The 7496-nt window shown below is 46.9% G+C and overlaps 1 pseudogene; it reads right to left on the reverse strand.

The window, feature by feature from the left end:
• Positions 1-5248: 5248 nt before the first annotated feature.
• LOC101652568 lies at positions 5249-7178 on the reverse strand (annotated as a pseudogene).
• Between the last annotated feature and the right edge of the window lie 318 nt (positions 7179-7496).

A 7496-nucleotide genomic window follows, 5' to 3' on the forward strand; every position in this document is an offset into this window, starting at 1 on the left:
TACATGCATTTACTCCGGTTCCCTTGACACCGTGCCTTTTCACAGAAGCCTAATTTTTGACCTCTATTCTTGCTGATACATTTAGCGCTAATCCATTTATTAGGACTGCTGCAAGGTAGTCCAGGGTGCACACAGGCCGTTCTTTCCTTCTCAGTCCCCTCCTGCTACCTATGGAGATGGTTTCCATTAGTAAACAATGCGGCAGTGAGCATCCTTGCCCTGGCCCCGTTGGGTGCACGTGTGAGAGTGCCTTTGGGGGCATGTCACCAGAAGTGGAATCATTATGCTGGGTGCTCTGTCTGGGCTCTTTCCATTTTCTGAGGCATTGCCAATGGCTCTCCAGTGTCTTCACAGCAATTTACATTCCTACCAGCACTTTATGAAAGTACAATTTCCTTGACACCCTTTCAGCACTTTGATATGGTCAGACTGTTTGGCTCTGGCTAGTTCCACAGGAGAAAATGGTACCCTTCTGTGTTTGGAGCTGAGGTCAGTAGACTCGATTCTTGTCCGGCTCTGCCATCAACTTGAACTTGAACTGGGACAAGTCCCTTCCCCTCTTTGGTCTTTTTTTTAACAGGATGGTTGTGTCAGTGGACAGGGCTTTAGGACCTGTGCTGTTTTGGAGATGACATTGATAAGACTGGTATGGAAGCTTCCTCTGCCACTCAATACCTGTGTGTGAAAGTCAAAATTGTGGCTGACTCTGGAAAAGGGGTGTGGCTCAACATTTGGGGTACCTTCAAAGCTCACTTCAAACTTCAATTCTTGAAGTGGAGAAACAGCTTCAAATGGGAACTCAGGAGAGGTGAGGCTTTGTTCTTGGCTTTAACATTTATCTAAGGTATGAATGGATGGATGAGGAACCCTGGCGGGAGAGGGGGTTATGAATTGGGTTGCAAGGTTAGTAGTTCAAAACCACCAGCTGCTCTGTGGGTGAAAGAAGAGGCTTTCTGCTCCCATGTAGATGTATAGCCTTGGGGACCCACAGGGACACTTCTACTCTGTCCTTTAGGGTCACTATGAGTCAGAATCAACTCGATGGCAGCGAGTTTAGTTTTTGTTTTTTATAGTGGGATGATCCCGTGCTGACAATTTGGTAGGGCTCACTGCAGTATCAATGTCTACCCCAAGGGCCAGGAGGCCCACCCTCGGCAAGTCCAGTTTACACCAAAGAAAGGCCTTCTTCCGACAGGGACTAAGCCCTAGACTGGCCGTAAGACCAGATGCAACCCTAGCCAATTGTATTTCTGGAAGCTGACTCTTTTTACACTTGGCTTTGGCTTAATCAAGGAGCCTTGATGGTGCCATCGTTAGAGAGCTCAGATGCTAACGGTTGGTGCTTTGAACCCACCAGCAGGTCTATGGGAGAACAGTGTGGTAGTTTGCTTCTGTAAAGATGACAGCTATGGAAACTCCGTGGAACTCTCTATCCTACAGAGTCGCTGTGATTCAGGCTCTGCTTGGTTTTGTTTTTAGCCCGTGTGGTTCTTCAGTGGAGGAAGGGCCTTCACCTGGGATTACGGTTCCTTGGCTGCTTCAGGGTAACAGGGACTTGGCTCAAGCCCCTGGAGACTATCGTAATGGGAGAGTGTGGAAGGTGGTCAGATTTAATAAATAAAAATAAATCTATGTGCATAGGATGGATTTATAGTAAAAAAGATAGATTATTTAATTAAAATTCAAATTTAACAGGGCCGCTCATATCTTATGTGACACTCTAGGTAGGAGAAGACAGGTCACCAGTCTAAAAGTTAGTGAAGAAGGAGCAGTCTAACTTGACAGGTAGTGAGCTTCTTGTGGTTGGAGGTGTATAAGCAGAGGTTGTGTGGGTGATATGGTCTGAAAGCTCTGCTTATATGACTGGAAGGGCAGGCACTCAGTGCCACTTGAAACAGTGTGTGGGCATCTTGCATGATGAAAAAAGGTAGAAGATTGCTCCGGCCATGGTGAAGAATGTGGCCGTGAGCATGAAGGGATGAGTATTTGTTTGAATCCTGTCTATCAAGTTGTGAACTTAGGAAGGGATTTCAGGGTCACATGGTAGTGCTACGTGTCACTTGTTTAGAAACCAGCAAAATGTTTTGTTCCAGAGGCTGCACCATTTGACATTACCTTAGCAATGGCTGAGAGAGCCCTAAGGATAGTGGGCTACGTGTTGGGCTATTAACTGTAGGGTCAGCAGTTTGAGACCGCGCAATGGGAGACAAATGAGATTTCACTTCCATAAAAAGCTATCAGCCTTAGGTGGAGAGCAAATGCTTTGAGAATGACGTGGGCAATGAATGTGCAAATGTGCTGGACACAATTGATGTATGTATGGATTGTGATAAGAGTTGTATGAGCCCTAATTAAACGATTAAACAAACAAATAAACAAAAGCTATCATCTTGGAACCCCAGAGGGGGCAGTTCTAACCTGTCCTTTAGGGCCACTGTGAGTGGAATCGACTCCGTGGCCGTGAGTGTGGTGTTTGGTTAGCGATGGCTTAGGGCTCCCGTTTCTCTCATCTTGCTAACACGGTGTTTTCTGTGTTTCTGTGATAATAGCCATTCTCCTGGGGGGAGTGGTCTCTCCTGGTTTTGACTGGTATTTTCCCAAGGAACTTGAGCATCTTTGCATGTGCTTATTGGCCCTTTGAATGTTTTCTTGGGATACATGTCTGTTCAAGTCCTTTGCTCATTAAAAAAAAAATTGGGTTGTTAATCTTTTGGTGGGAGAGAGTTTCATTTTTAATGAAAGAATTTTTAAGCACCTATTTGGGTCAAGCGTGGAAGAGAAGCCTCAATTTATGCCTCCAAGGAGTCACAGTCAAATGTAATGTTTCCCAAAGTGGGTAATAGCACTCTTGGGGGGCAGTTTGAAGATGGGGGATGGGGTGGGGGCTGCAAAAGAAGAAACCTACACTTCATCCTGGATTATGGGCTATCGTATGGGCATTTTTAATTGCCAGGGAGCCACTGAGTAATTTATTTTTTTAGGCTAAGTAAGTTTGGGAACCTTCAGTCTAATGGAGAGACAGATAGGCTAAACCAGAGACTGCTGGGCAGGCTGTCAACCAAGGGTGGAGACAACACAGAAAAGGGAGACCAATTCTGACTGGGGAGGATGGCACATGGAGCGTGCAATGGTGGTTCACGGAGGACAGTCTGGGAAGGACATTGGGCTCTCAGTCTGCTGACATGGAGTTCTTGAGCCATAATCTGCCTTTTCCTACCATCTGAGCCGTCCACCAGTTGTGTGCAACAGCAGCACTGACTGCTATGTCCTTGGAGGCGGGCACCCAGAGGCTACAGGACCATGGTCACACTGGATGAAAGGGTGGCCTGGGTGACTTTCCAGGGCAGGTGTTCTTCCATCTGTTATGAGGATCAGCTGTGAGTAGGGTAGGGCATCTAGTCCCTGTTGTGCCAGCCTCTCTCTGAAACCACCATAATAAGGTAGTTGTCTGGCCATCCCTTGTTAGTTGGACAGAGAAGAGTGGCGTTGGGCACATGCATTATATAAATGAGACTCCACAGAGGAGCTATGCAGCCCAATCCTATGCATTTCCCAAACATGCTGTTGGAAACAGCAGCTTTGTTCGGTGTCTGATTTTATAAATCCAGGGAGTCATGCAATCGAGGCTCAGAGATTTTTTCCATGGGCCCTGGCGATGATCTCTGGGCAACCAAAGACTTCACTCATCTCTGGCATTTCCCACCCCCACTACACTTGCCATTGAGTCACCAATACTCTGGGAACCTGGTTCTGGGTGGGAGAAGGGGGTACTGGGCTTTGAGGGGAGTTGGTGCACATGGAGGCCATTTCTCTGTGATGGCGCCGTTGACCTTTGGTGACCAACGAACTTCACTCAGCATTATGTCCTCTAGATCCATCCGTGCCAGGAGCTGTTTGCAGTCTCATCCTTCTTTAGTGCCCATTGTGTCGGCAGCTAGGTTTCTCCATCTGTTCTTCCACTGACGGGCATTGAGCTTGTTTCTGTCTTCTTGCTGCGATGAACATGGGTCTGCTCATATCTGTTCATGCTATGCTCTTTATTATTTTTTAAAACCGCTTTAAAGAAGAGCGGATACCAAGGGCTCAAGTAGAAAGAAAATGTTTTGAGAACGATGAGGGCAACAAATGTACAAATGTGCTTGACACAATGGATGTAAGTGTGGATTGTGATAAATGTTGTACAAGCCCCCCCCCCACAAATGATTTAGAAAAACAAACAAAAAACTGCTTTATTGGCACTCCATACAGTTCAATAGTTCAACCATATCAAGAAGAGTTGTACAGTCTCTACCACAATCCATTTTAGAACATTTTCTTTTCCCCTGTACTCATTGTGATTCATGTATTTTTTTTTCCATTTTGGCAAAAGTCTACACAGCAAAACATTCTTCAATTCAACAATTTCTACATGCGTAATTCAGTACCATTGATTATATTCTTCATGTTGTACAACCATTATTGATATCCCTCTCCAAAGTGTTCCACCATCATTAAAATGAATTCAATGCCCTCTAAGCAAAAACCCTTCCTCCTTCACCATGGTAACCAGAGGTCCAGTTTGGTTTCCTTTCTTTGTTTCTTAACAGTTTTTTGATTGTGTCGTTTACTTCTGTGGGGTAGGTACCAGGTAAGAGATTGCTGGGTCCTGTGGGATTTCTCTTCCCAATTGTCTGAGGAAGCGCCATACTGCTTTGCGCGGGGCTCGTTCTGTCGTACAGTCTCTGGGTGGGTGTTTTCGTGTTGCTTAGGAGTTAATCTGTAGGAGCCTTGGTGGGGAAGTGATTACGAATTTGGCTGCTAACCGCAAGGTCAGTAGTTCAAAACCAACAGCCGCTCTAGTGGGTCATCAGCTTTGGTAGAAATGCACGATGCCAGCACTGCTAGCAGCGGAGTAAATTGCCAGTGTCTTGCCAATGCTCCTCATCCACACTGTTCACAGTCATGCAAACGTCTGCCTTCCCTTTCCTCCCTGATATCTCTAATCCAAACACCCGCAAGCCAAACCCATTGCCTGTGTAGGGTTTCCAAGATGGTAAATATATATTTGCGTTTCAGACATTTTTTATTTATTCAAATTTCTTTATTTATTGGGAATGACTGAAATAAAACATAGACTCACGATCATTGTAGAAATGGCTTTAGGCAAAAACAGGTCAGAGGAATGTTATTGCTTCCCATTTTCCACCAGTAGATTGGTTGCCCTTGATGAAGACAGCCAACCGTCTGCCAGGAATGCTTGAGATAGGGTCTAGAAGACAGCATGCCCACTCACAAGCGGGGAAACACCCTGGGAAGTAACTTCTGTGTACTCCCAGATTTCCTCAGACAAGACCAACACAAGGGCGCCTCCCAGGCCTCTGAGCACACTGGAGCAGGAACCCTCGAAGAACTCTGCTGCCTTCATCACGAGCACTCTTCCTCAGCAGGCCAGCATGCCGGTGGGCACATCAGTGGCTTTGCGCCCCAACTGCATATCTTTCAGCAGTGAACGGTGTTGAATGGGTAGGAGGTGGCCATGGCCATGGCCGTGATGGACTGCACAGTCATCCAGCTAAGGAACCTGTGGTCGTCACCTAATCTGGTGTCAATTTAAGGATTAAGAGTGGAGGGGTGGAGTCTAGGCTGTCAAACTGGAGCTAGCCAATGAGACGTCTGTGGGCATGACCTTTGTAATAGTCTAGATACTTTGGAGGAACAAATCCACAGCAACTCACGTATAAGAGAGAGTTTTATGCAAAGAAAATGTGCATCACGAAGACATCCCAACCCAATGCTGCCCAAGCCCACAAGTCCAACATTAACCCATACCCAACACCAGTCCACAAAGTCCTTCACCTCACAAAACAGAGGCAATAATGCCGACTGCAGGAGGAAAGCTGAGTCAGTGAATGTGTAAGCATCTCAGCACTGGCAGGGGTCTCCACATGGCTGCTCCAGCACCCAGGGCTGCATCGGGATAGATCCATGCGGCTTCTCCTTGGGGATGTCTTGTAGGAAATCCATCTTGCAAGCTGAAGCAGGGAACTGCTAAGGCAGCTGCACCCGATGCAACCATCACAAAACAAGAGACCCGAGAACTAGAAAGGCAAGGCTTCACCACCCATTTATCCCTCCGCCTTTCAACCAGACCCACATGTGATTATCGGCCAGGCTGGCACAATTAACTAACTCAACCTTCTCCTGAGAATTCTGGGAAATCTGGTACTTCGTCCTTGGAGGCAGAAGACACCTTTCTCTCTCTGCTATTCCCTGGGAGACATTGCAGAAGACAAGCCACATGGATGCAACCAGACCTCAGAAGCCAGAGAAACCACAGAGAGACCCCTGCCAGCGCTGAGATGCTTACAACGCCACTGGACCCAAAGACTTTCTACCCACTGGCTTGTGATCGTCCTGCATTTGCCTTCATTGCATGTGTCTCATGAGTCTGAAGAGGACTTTATGGATTGGTATTGGACATATGGGCTAATATCAGACTTATGGCCTTGGACTGGATTGGGCTGGGATGTTTTCTCAACATTCAATTGCTCTTCTATATAAAGCTCTTTCTTATACACATATTTGTGTCCATGGATTTGTTTCTCTAGTCTACCTAGACTAACACAGAAGATGTGCAGAATCTTGGGATTGGGAAGCATTCCCTTTGTGATATCATTGATGCTGAAGCAGGCAGCTCAGTAGACGATAATCCCCTGCACAGACATGTTAAAGCCCTGGTACAGGTCCTAGATCCCCTCAGACTTGGGGATCTTAACCAGGCACTCACCGAGGCTTCTGAACTCCTGTTTGGTGCTGGCTTTGCCCATATCAGCTGCTAGCGGGTACTGCCCAAATCAAGAGGATACGTAAAGCACAAAGCAGTGGGTCCTCTTGTCTACACCACCCAGGAAGATCTGCTTGTATTTATCTTTGAAGGCAAAGTTGAGAGCCTGGGTGGGGAAGTATTGGATGACATTGGCCAGGTTACCATGCCAGAAGGACAGGACCCCTGCTCCTAGGGGATTCAAACCATGAAGCCGATGATGTCCCTGTACTGCTTACCTAATGGTAATTTGCTTGCTGGCTTGCTACATCTGCAGCAGCAGGTTGACCCGTTCAATGGGTGCTACTGCTGTTTTGGAGATGGCCATGGCCTCTGCCAAGAAGTCATTGGCGAACAAGACAGTGGCAACTGTCATGTTGGAGAAGAATGATGCAACAGGTGACGGCCAGTGTGATCGTTAGGTTTATTGTGCCAACCTGGACAAGAGGAACATGTGGGACAAATCAGGTCACAGTTTGATTGGAGGGCAAAGAGCTAAATGACTCTAAAATGCCTACCTCCCACTGGTTATCAGACCAGTGTGCTGCTGCTTTAGCTAGTTCTCTAGCTCAACTTGGGAGCTACACTCCCTGTGGGCCAAGCCATCCCGTGGATTGTGTAGTTAGAGTTTGAGGCTCCTTCGAGACCTGCTTCACCACACTGCTGGTACGTACATCCCTTGAACTTGAGGCTG

The sequence above is a fragment of the Echinops telfairi genome, unplaced genomic scaffold, assembly GCF_000313985.2.
Source record: "Echinops telfairi isolate 266 unplaced genomic scaffold, ASM31398v2 ScPeMD7_5592;HRSCAF=6446, whole genome shotgun sequence".
NCBI classification, from domain to species: Eukaryota; Metazoa; Chordata; class Mammalia; order Afrosoricida; family Tenrecidae; genus Echinops; species Echinops telfairi.